A 12,033-nucleotide genomic window follows, 5' to 3' on the forward strand; every position below is an offset into this window, starting at 1 on the left:
GGAGGACACCCTGCCTGCTTGAAACTCTCATAGCTTCTCAGTACCCATAGGATAAAGTCCCTAATCCTTACTGTGGCTTCAAAGTCCCCTGGGATCTGAGCTCTCACCACACCCCCCCGTCTCTTCACCACTCAACTCTTCTTTCGTCTCCCTCTCTGGGCTCCATCCTTGCTCTTCCTGGTTCCCCAAATATATTTTGCAAATTATTACTTTTTAATGATTACAAATGTAGTACCTAGGCAACATGGATCAATCCTGATCTTGTGGAGATCAGATGTATCACAGCTTAAGACCAACTCCTGGCAAAAAGTTCATGAGACCCCATCTCAACCAATGGTTGGGCATGGTGACACATATCTATCTTCCCAGCTAAGCAGGGAAGCAGAAATAGAAGGAGTACTATTTGAGGTCAGCTCAGGCATAAAATGAGACCCTATCTCAAAAACAACCAACAAAAAAAGGGCTGGCAGAGTGGCTCAAGTGGAAGAGCACCTGTCTTGCAAATTTGAGGCCCTGAGTTCAATCCCCAGTATCCCCGGGATAAAAATGTAAAAAATTCACGAAATCCATATGCCCCTCACACACCGCCCTGCTCAGGTTTGTGGGGGGAGAGAGTTTGCTTCCTACCTGCTCTAGACATGGAAACTTGGGACTATTGTCTGTGTCTTCTGTGCCTCTGCGTGGCTGGGACATCCATGGCCATGCTGGTACCCAAGGATGGGCGTGTGATGAAGGCCAGCTCGCAGTCTAGTGCAAAAAGGCTTTAAGGGGAAATATAGGGTTACATTAAAGGAAAAGGAAGGCTCGGGGTACTGTCCATGAAGGTTTTCAGCAGGACATCCTCACTGATCCAGGAAAAGATGGCTCCTTTCCTCTCAGGTAGACGGCTGCTTCCTAAGCAGCTTAGACATGTTTAGAAAAATTTCATGCTTGTAGATTATAAGAGAGCTCTGACCATAGCTCTGACTTCCTTACAACCTTTATTACTGGCCTGACCAGACACCATGTGATAGCTAAATGCATGAGAAATCTCAGTTACAAGAGTCTCTTCAGGGTTGCAGGGGGAAATTCCAGAACATTGGAGATTTAAAAGTGGATGCTGGCCACAAGTCATGTCCACGACCCCCTTCACCCAACGTTCGGAGGGGGCAGAACTACTGGAGAGCTGAGGCTCAAAGAGGGCAGCCAGCCTGAGAATGGGACAGGAGTGTTGGTGGCAGATAAGAGATATTGATCAAAGGGGACAACCTATGATATGACATGAAAGAAGGCCATCAAGGAGTCAAATAGATAAATTCATGTTGGGCATCCTTCATCTGAAGGGCCACAGCTTTGTTTTTGGTAGTGTTAGGATTTGAACTCAGGTCCCGGAGTTTGCTAGGCAGGTACTCTACCACTTTAGCCATTTCTCTCCAGTCCCCCCAAAGCTGAAATGCTACAAAATCCAAAAGTTCTTGAGAGCCGACAAAATGCCACAAGTGGAAAATTTCACATCTGACCCCAAGTGATGGGTCACAGTCCCAACGCAGGTGCATAAAAGTACCGAGTTGGTCATAAAGTGTAGGTGACACATAAATGAATTTCATCTTTAGACTTGGGGCCATCCTCAAGATGCCTCATTATGTATATGCAAATACTCCAAAAGCTGAGATTCATTTGGTCCCAAGCATTTCAGATAGGGGACACTGAACCTGAAGTGGCTAGTGTGACTATAGAGCTATTAGACCTTGTGTAGAAAAAAGACAGTGCCTAAAACAAGCAAAAACAGAGAGGCAGCTTACCCTCTTCTATCCTCAGGCGTGAGGAGTTCTAGAGCAGAGGGAAGCAAGGTCAGGTAGACTTAGGGGTCTTGGTCAAGAGCGTGTACACATGTTCCACTCTGGTTGCCCAGATTGCCAATGGCAGTGGGATTCTGAGAAAAATCCAACAGTGAAAGCAGCAGCTGTTCCAAATGAGGCCATAGGTGACTTCATTCAATGCTCTACACTGTGAGGTGCTCAACCTCACCTGAGGGTTCATTAGAATACAGACGCTAGTCTCTAACCAGATGACCACTGCTGTTTCTGGTCTGGGGACCACACTTTGAGTAACAAGGGCCTGGTGGTCGTCACTGTGGAGAAGCCTTGGGAAGGTTTGTGGAAAAGACAAAGAAGGGTGTCACAGAAGGGATCCGAATATGCTAAGCATGTGTGAGGGTGTGGCAAGAAGTCGCTACCCACTGAGAGCAACCAAAACCCATGAAGAATAACTAATCCACAGGGCTGGGCTGGTCCACCACGGAATGCAGGGACACTGTGTATGCTGCATGGAGATGCAGGGTTCTACCTCACCATGAACCCAGACTCTTCCCGTCTCTCTGCTCTGACAGCTCGGAATGTGTGTGATGAAGGCTGAAGGGACTCCAGGTGTCACATGCGGAGGACAATGACCAGAGGCAGAAAGGACATCTTTCCTCTCAAGGAGGCTCCCTTCATGTCCCATGGCCAGACTGAGATCTGTGTCCCTTCTTGAGCCAGTAGCTGACAAGAGGTGACTGACCTTAGGTAGCCTAGACGGATCATGTTCCACTTTCTTAGGACTGGGAACAGGAATGCATTTTATATCCAGGAACTGATTATTTCAATGTCCTCCCTTCTTGGGGGGGCCACACCTTTTGTTGCCTGTGTAGGTACTCCCTGGGAGTACAGATTCATTTCCTTGGAGTTTGGCTACTGTCAGTTACAGGTTCATAGAAGGGAGGATGGGGCTATGCAGAAACTCAAATGACCTCAGACCCTAACCCAAACCTTCTAAGGCCTTCTCCCTGCTCTGCCCACTGCATTCATGCTCACCTTCCAGAACACTGCAGGTGGCTGTCCTGTACCAGTGTGGGATGCCCACTGATGGCTGTGTATCCCTTCTGTGAGGCTGTAGGGGTCCTAAAGGCACAGGCCTGGTCTGCTGGGTCCCTGAGTCAGGGATTGGCACTGGCAGGTGCTCAGAAAGCCTGGTTGAATGAGCTGAATGAAGGAATGAACGAGAACGATGGGGTTTGAGGAGAAAGCTAGGGCCAAGGCAAGTTTTGCTTTTCAAGATGGCTGCAGCTTGTGTTTATGGCTGAGGGAAACTTTGAAAAACACAGGAGAAAGTGGGAATGGATGATGCAAGAGCTCAGTGAGGGTGAGATTCAGAGCTGGCTTGCAGCAAAGACGTGGTTCAGGGATGCTGGGAAACACAGGGCCAGGAGCATGGACTCAGGGAGAATGGAACCCCTGGGGCAATGGCTTCTTTGAGCAAGACAGAGACTGCTCACTGTGATGATGACCCTCGGGGTGTCAGAGTGACACACCCACTCCCAATCCCATAGAACACAATGTTGGGGCACCTCTGGAGTTGTGCAACATGGCAACCCTGTGAAGAAAGGCTGGTGCCACAAGGTACACGAAGCAGGACCATCCAATGGGAAGCTCTCGGAGATACAGTTCAGGGCTGGCCAGGGGGTGGCAGAAGGGGCAGGTAGAGAGGGGCAGACATCTGCAGCTTTGCCAGAGCAGAATCACAAAGTCAGATCTGAGGGCAGGGGGAAAGTAAGGGGGTCAGAGGTACTAGACGCCGATTGTTTGTGGAAGGACCTGTAGCCCCCAGGCTGGGCCAGGGAGATAATGATTTGAGGTTTTGGTAGTTGCAATTGCTCAAGAAAGAAGAAGGAACCTTCCCTTACACACCATAAAATCGAAGAAGAAATGAAAAGAATGATGACAGATAAATTCCGGGATAAGATCCAGCACAGGAACCCAGCAGAGGACCTTTCAGAGACCCCGTGACTCGTGTGATCCATGTAAGGAGGCTGCCCACAGCCTACTAGAATTGTGTCTCGCTGCACTTACCCTTCCCACTCCCTTCAGTCCCATCCTGTCCATGCTATTCAGTTCAACTACGTTCTAGTGCTTTCTGCAGGCATTAACTGAGTGTCTACCACTCCTTAGCACTGGGGAAAAGAGTGGTACCATCCTGCTCCTGGTTGGCTGTCGGGTTAGCAAGGGAGAGAGCAGTGCAAGTAATCTTAGTAGAGTGTGCGATGGTAAAACAGGAGGGAGAGGCAGAGGGCAGTGGCCCAAACATGAGTGGACACAAGGCCTTGGTGGGCCTCCCTAGGCCATGGTTCCTTCTAAAGTTCCAGGAGCCAGAGTGTAGAGGGCAAACAAAGGGGACAGTACTCTTAGGACCTCACATTTGCTCCTGGAACCCCTTACTGAGGCCACAGGAGGTAATGGTGGCCTCAACTCAGCCACTCACTGACTGTGGCCTGGAGTGCTACTTTCTGCATATGGGCTTGGAGTGGGAATTTGGATCCAGCCCTATTCCAGGCCTTCCTGACTGCCTGATGTCCTTTTTAGCTGGCCAGGTCAGTGAGTGAACTGCAAGGACATTGAGTCCTCCAGCAAAATCCACTGTCTCCAAGAACATACTCCTTTTCCTCTGCCTCCCCATCATCGCCAAGGAAGGCCTACCTCTAGTGGATCGTCCTGGACCTCCTTGGAGATGACTCTCTGGCTTCCACTGTACCTGGGCTCCCCCAGGTGTGGAGGAGAACAAGACTCCTGCATCACCTGACGTCTGGGATTTGGCTGGATGAATAAATTGATCAGCATCAGGATTTATATCTCCTTCTCAATGCCCTGTCTCCAGATGTTGTCCCTTGCCTCCCTAGGTGGCCGTCATCTCTTTTCTTCATATTCCACAGGCTGCTTCTCAGATGTCTCAGCTAGAACAGGGTGGGCCAACTTTCTCTATAAAGAACCAGATAGTAAACACAGCCTTGCAGGCCATATGGTCTCTCTTTCAACTTCGTCACTGTAGTGCAATGACATAAATGAATGAATGTGGCCACACTCCAATACAACTACATAAGGACACCAAAATTTTAATAATTTCATATAATCACCACATGTCACAAAATACTCTTCCTTTGACTTCTTCCAACCATTTAAATATGTTGAAACCTTATATAATCTCACAGGCTGAACAAAGACAGACTGTAGTCTCTGTTTGGCCTGCAGGCCACAATGCAGCACCTGCTATAGAACTTATTAACATCTGACTGCCAATAGGCTAGATTTGGTCTCTCTGATTAGTCTATACTAGAGCAATATAATTAAGGACACAGACTTTGAACATAGAGGGATCTGTATTTAAATTCTGGTTCTAGACTCCCTCTCTCCCTCTCTCGGCATAGTCACCAGGCCAATCTCACACAGGGCTTAAACCAAAGGAACTGTATTGGGTCACTGTTCTGGAGTTTGGAAGTCCAAAGTCAAAGTGACAACAGGGCCATGCTCTCTCCAATGACTCTTGAGAATTTTTCCTGCCTCTTCCAGTTTCTGGCATGGGCCAGCAACCCTTGGCTCACAGACACATCCCTCCAATCACATGACTGTCTTCTCTCTGCATCTTTTCTCATCACTATCCCCCTGTTCTGTCTTTGGGTTCAAATTTCCTCTCTTTATGAGGACCATAGTCACACTGGATTCACGCCCACCCTAAAGACCTCATTTTAATTTCGCCTCTGTAAAGACCCTAGTTCCAAAGCATTTCACACCAGGAGGCATAAGGGGTTTAGACTTAAGACGACATTTTGGTGAACACAATCCCACTCCGTAATAGAGGGTGTCAGAGCAGGGCTTGGCTGCAGCCCCACCAGGTGGTGGGCCGCAAATTTGGAAAGGGGAGGCGACCAGCTGAGTAAATATACTGGGGACAGAAGTTGTGTTCCTCAGATCCCAGAAGGAAGGGACAGACACAGACAAGGAGAAAGCGACAGGGTGGATGAAAATTAGCAGTAGCAGTGTGAAAGGACACAGGTATAATGAGGTAGAAATCTGTGCAGTCATTCATTCGTGAATTCACTCCCTGGCTCGGCCTACCAAGAAGCCAAGGGTTGCTTATGCCCTGAGAGAAGTACACTTGTCTGCCCAAACTCAGAATGGACTCAGAGACATGTGAATTGCAGGGAAAGCACGACTTTAGTGATGGTCTCGAAAGATTGGGTGTCTGGTGAGAGAGGCACACCCAGAGCCATTACAACAGGCGCTACAGTCACTAGTGCACAAGCCCCTCGCCCAGTTCCTCATTGGCTGAGTATTACAGGTGTACATCTTTCCCCATATGTAGTCTAAATTTTCTATTGGGTTATTTGCAAACTATGCCTCTCTTGGGATTGGTAAGGTTTTAGAAGCGGGCTTAAGTCTACCTCCCTTTGTCTCTTCGTGGTGGGAAGGCCTCCCTGTGATACTGCTTCCAGGCACATGGTTTTTGTCCATTTCCTCATCTTATCATGGCCCCTCCTCAGTATCTTGGCTGTGGCTTTCCAGGTGCATGAACTTTGTTACATCTGCAAGCGGCTACGTAGCAAGTTATTAGTAATTTTCCCCTTCAGGGTTAACTGTTTTGCTCTGAAAATGGGCCACCACTGACTTTATCACCGACAGCCCTACAGCTGTGGACCCAAGGTCCATGGAGAAAGGAGTGAGTTCAAATCTTGGGCAAGAAAAGCACAGGTGAGACTGTAGCGTCTCGCACCGCCTGGAGGTCAGGAAGGCTTACAGAATAGCGAGGTGTGTAAAGGACGAGGGACCAGTTTGAAGGAGCTGGTATGATGAAAACTTACAAATAAGTAATTTTACCACTTAACCATCATCACCACCACCATTAACCTAAGGAACGTGAATGAACAGTGAAGTTGGGGGGAGAAGTGGAATTGAGGAAGCTTCAAGGTACCCACCAAACTGAATTATAAAGGGTCATGAAACGGACTGCAATGGGGAGACTTGACACCACCACCCTGAGTCATCAGAAGGAACGTCATTGGGGAGGGACATTGACATTGAACCTGGAAGGACACGCTGAGAAGAGTCCAGCATCTCTTCTCTGTTGTTCTGGCCAAAATGCATGAGTTGGGTCTGATCACCGGGCCAACCCAAATCGAGAGTGTTCTGCAGAATGACTGGTCTGCAGGGTCCAAATACAGCCAGGGAAACTGAGTCAACTCTTTCTGCTTGAAGGAGGCCCAAGAGACATGACAGTCAAATGCAACTCTCGCTCCCAGATGTGATCCTGTCCTAGAAAGACATTGGTGAGACAACTCGTGAAAATGAGGGGGTTTCCACATGAAGGGGATGTGTGAGTGCTTTGTACCGCCCTCAACACTCTCTGTATCTCTTTTTTTTTTTGCCAGGACTGGGGTTTGAGCTCAGAGCCTCAGTCTTGCTAGGCAAGCACTCTACCACTTGAGCCAGACCCCCAGCCCTATATTTTTTTCAGATAGGGTCTCAAACTTTCCCCTGGCAAGTTTCAGACCTTTATCCTCCTATCTATGCTTCCCAAGTAACTCAGATTACAGGTACACACCACTATACCTGGCTTGTTTGTTGAGGTGGGTGTCTCACTAACTTTTTGCCCAGGGCTGACTTCCCATAGAGAGGCCTACCTGATCTCTGTGTCCTGAATAGCTGGAATTACAGGTGTGAACCACCACACCCAAACCTTTTTCTTTGAGATAAGTTCTCAATATGTAGCCCAGGCTGAGACAGATCTTTCTGTCTTAGCCTTCCAAATGCTGGGATTACAGCTGTGTACTACCACACTTGACCTCTTTGTACCTTGTAATGTTTTCAGAATAAACTAGAAAATGGGGAAGAAATGCAATGTAGCTATATATTAACTCTGTTACTTTTGATGAGTTATTTTGCTTTATCTGCCTCCATTTCCTCATCTGTAGGTGAAGATAGTATCAGCCTCCCCAGGGATATTGTGAGGAATGGTGGGCGGGGGACTGAGTCCTGTGTCCGGCTGTGGTGTACAAGCTCAATTCCGTTTACTGTGAGTAATATGTTCTTATCAATATTCTACAAAATGACATTAATTATAAAGCATATTATTTCATATGTGGGGGTGGAGACATGTCCTAGAAACCCTGACGAGGCAAGTCTTCTCATTTCGAAGTTTTACTACTTAAACCAGATGTGGTGGCTCAGGGCTGTAATCCTAGCACTCAGGAGGCAGAGGTAGGAGGATTGAGGGTTCAAGACCAGACTGGGCTGCATAGTGAGAACTTGTGTCAAAAAAAAAATGTTTTTAAGAAAGGAATTTAATACAGACTTCTTTCCATGTAGGGTTTTTATCCTACACTACTCTGATTACATTAAAAAGGAATGAAAAAGCCAAGTGAACTGGCTGCCTTGTTCCAGAGACTTCTTCCTGTTTGCTTGAGAGTCTCACCGTCTTTCTTTTTCTCTGTGCCTTCGAGGGCATCAAATGCAGCATTGAATAAGAGGTCTCCACTATCATCTCTAGAATTTTCTTCCCAGCCACTAATGCCCACCATTCTGTGTGGAAACCAGACTTGCATGACAAAGAAACAGAAGAAAGAAAAGGAGCAGAGAAGGAGTGATCATGAATTTTATCTCTGTCATTTTAAACCTATGTTTCGTATATAACATCTGATAATTCCCATATATTTGTCCTTTGGGGTCCATATCTACTTTCTGTTATTTCTGCTTATCCCCACCATCTTGGCCTGTTTCCTTTGAGTTTGTGACTGCTCACTGTGGTTTGTGCATGGGGAGCATTGCCCTGAGTGAGGGGTTTGTACTGGAGGCAGGAATTCCACTATACTGCGGTCCTAGAATTTAAGGGTAGGATCTCATGTCCAGCTGCCCCCATGCCTGGGAGCCCAAGGCTTGGTTTCTAGATGGTCAGAACTTCTACTCGCTGTTTGCTGCAGTGGCACAGCTGACATCATTTCCTGTTTTTGTAATACTGGGGTTTCAGCTCACTATTTTTGTTTATTTTAGTTTTGGGTTTTGCTTTGGGGTACGGGGTACTGTCCTAAAGAATTCCCTCACCTCTGAGGAGTCTAATGATGCAGTTAAAGTCTTTTTCCAGGACCCCCATGTTTGGTAGTGAGAGGGACCCTCAGCATATCCACACGGAAATTCCAGTTCTTCTGCTGTCTTTGGGCACAAACTCACTGTAGAAAATCCCTATGGAAGAGCCATTTTTTTATTTTATTTTATTTTATTTTTGCAGTTCTACACAGGTGAGCAGATTCTCCCAGGCCCCCGAGCTTAGCTCCTCCCCTAGCCCCTCTCCACATCACAGAGCCTCCTGTCATCTGGGCTTTGTAGACTCATTTTCTCGGGTGTCACTCTGGCTAAGCAGCAGGGGAGCCAGGACAGCTCCATCAGTTTCTTTCATGACTTGCCTCACGTCCACACTGTAAAACTAAGAGCAGGGGGCGCTTCTGTTCCTCAATGGTCAGCTTTGGTTTCTGTGGTACATTTCTATCTGATTTTCTTAGTTTTTTGTTTATTTTGATAAGTATCAGGGAGACAGGCTCTATGACTTGTCTTTGAATCTGGAAATCTAAAATTGCAACTTTAACCATTCCTCAGATGTCGCAGATGCCCTTTGGACCAGAATTTGAACATCGGATGTGGTGTCACCCAAGGTGTAGTCAAGTTAGAATGGAAAAGCAGGACGGTCCTGGTATCAGGAAAACCTCACTTGTTGGTTGGCACAATTGAAGCATTTAAGACATAGGCAAGTATAAAGGACACACGAGTGAAGTTCAAAACCAGGCACAACTCAAGGTGGCTTCTCACATCATTTAGCCATGGAATAACATATTGGTGCATACCCAGAGAGGTAGAGGCAGGGCTTGAACAGGTAGTTGTATGCTGATGGCAGCACTATTCATAGTTGCCAAAAATGTGGGACAAACCCAACTGTCCCTGACAGGTGAAGGAAAAACAAACTCTGAACTATACAGACCATGGAATATTACTCAGTCTTAAAAAGGGGAGAAAACTGTGACGCAGGCTACACCTTGGATGAATCTTGAGGACATTTTACCAAGTGAGATAAGCCAGCCACAAAAGGACAGATATTCCATGACTTCACCTGTATGAGGTTCTTAGAGTAAATCAAGTTCAGAGACAATGTAGAAGGGAGGTTTCCAGGGACTGAGAGGAGAGGAATGGGCATTGTTGTTAGTGGGTGTGGGGTTTCCATTTGGCAAGATGAAAAGGTTCCAGATATGGACAGTGTTGCACAGTAACATCAGTGTACTAAAAGTCACTGAATTGTACACACAGAAATGGTAAAAAGGAAAATTTTGTGTTTGGTATATTTTACAAGCTTTTAAAAAGCAGACACGATTGATTGGCACTGAGAAATCAGAGTAATGGTCACCTTTGAAGAAGACTGTTTCTGAGAAGAGGGCAGAATGTTCTCTTCTTGATCTGGTGGTGGTTATGTGGCAATGCAGGTTTGTAAATATTCCCTGCACTCTACACTTGAGTGTTTGCACTTTAAAAACTCTTTAATGCAAAAGTAGCAGAGAACTTTTTTTCAGTTATGTGAGCAAAACTTAAGTCCCAGAGAGAAGTCAGACTCTGTGACATGAAAGGCCACTGTCTGGGACCTGGAGAGCAAGAAGAGCAAGCTCTCAGGAACGAGATGCGATCTGTAGTCTGCTCCACCTTCCTGCTAGGGCAGCAAACAAGCTAATCCTGTGGCCACTTCTTGTGCCATGTAAACAAGAGGACAAACATGGAGGTGGCACCTGCTGCCTTGCTTGGTTCTCCCATGGACGGAGAGGCAGAAGGTCAGGTGACAGCATGGACAGGGGGCACCTCACCATGGAGGGAGACCAGGACGAAAGCTCTGGCAGATTTACAGACCCTGGAAAGAAGGAGGGAAGCTGTGAGTGCAGGATCAGGAGTGGGAAAGTCCTTAGTACTGACTCAGGGTGGGGACAAGTGACTTCAAGTTTCCCCTCTTTCTTCCTGAGGATTCCGTAACTGACGTATACAAAGAAGACTCAACTCAAGGCTAAGGGGGACCCAAGAATGGAGCACCTGGCTAAGAACACAAAGGCGTGGCCCTGGTTCACTAGAAGGACCAAGGCCATGAAGCCCATGCTCCAGTGCAAGAGCAAGGCCAGCTGCTGGACTGGCTCCCACATCACGCCCCTGCCACACACTGCACTTCCACATCCTCTGCATGGCTCCCTCTTGAGCTTTGGAAATATCTCGATGGAGACAGTTCTATAGCGGTCATGGCTGCTCCTCTGTCAAGGGCAAGCTGCATGGCCTTTGTGAACTACAATGGACATAAACATGGTGACTTCATTGGTGGAGATGAAACTTCTAGTTTAACGTGGATGACTTTGCTGAACTTTGGCAGGGAAGTCCAGTGAGTTCTGCAACAGACCCCAAAAGAAACCAGAGCCTTCCCTGTGTCAAGGGACAGTGGAAGCTCAAGTTTTGAGTTTCATACCTGCCACTCAAAGTGGACGAAGCCACCTTTACTGGTCTTGTGTGCCAGATGTGTGTGAGTCATCTCTGGCACATACTAGGGCCTGCCAGAGAGAGGGCATCCGAGTCCACGGGAGCCTCAGCAGAACTGTGCTGCCACTGGGGAAAGGCACAGTGCCGTGTATGACACCTGTGGCCTGGGATGGCAAGACCCGTGACAAATAGAATGAAATCGGTTCTTACAATAAGCCCTGGATTGCAGGTTGCCACTGTCCAGCAAACTTGGGCCTTCACAGGGGAGGGTGCATCAAGCCAGTCCTTTGTCTTCCCCAGTGAGCTTTGTTCCAGTCCCTAAGACTTTGAAATTTGGTGTCCTCAACACTGATATGGACAAATCAGTGCAGGAGTGCAGTGTTTGTGTGCCTGATTCTGCAGATACACACACAGTGTACATACATGGGTAGATAGATATAGGTAGATAGATAAATAGGTGACTAGATGGATAGACACACTCAAAAACATTTCATCATGTATATAAACTACAGGGGGATTATTACACCCATTTGTTTTTGCTATAAAATATGTTATTCCTAGGACCCTAATCTGTAAGTCATTTTATAAACCAGGTGCATTTAGTAAGGCAGCACACAGACATTTGGGATGGCTTTAACTTAGTATACATTTGTCATCTTTAGGGAAGTTTTCTAAGACTAATCAACTGCCTTCCTGCATTAAT

The 12,033-nt window shown here is 47.1% G+C and overlaps 1 pseudogene; it reads left to right on the plus strand.

Moving 5' to 3' along the window:
- Positions 1-11,098: 11,098 nt before the first annotated feature.
- Positions 11,099-11,633, plus strand: LOC109694071 (BMP-binding endothelial regulator protein pseudogene; annotated as a pseudogene).
- The last annotated feature ends 400 nt before the right edge of the window (positions 11,634-12,033 follow it).

The sequence above is a fragment of the Castor canadensis genome, chromosome 8 (assembly GCF_047511655.1).
Source record: "Castor canadensis chromosome 8, mCasCan1.hap1v2, whole genome shotgun sequence".
Taxonomy (NCBI): Eukaryota; Metazoa; Chordata; class Mammalia; order Rodentia; family Castoridae; genus Castor; species Castor canadensis.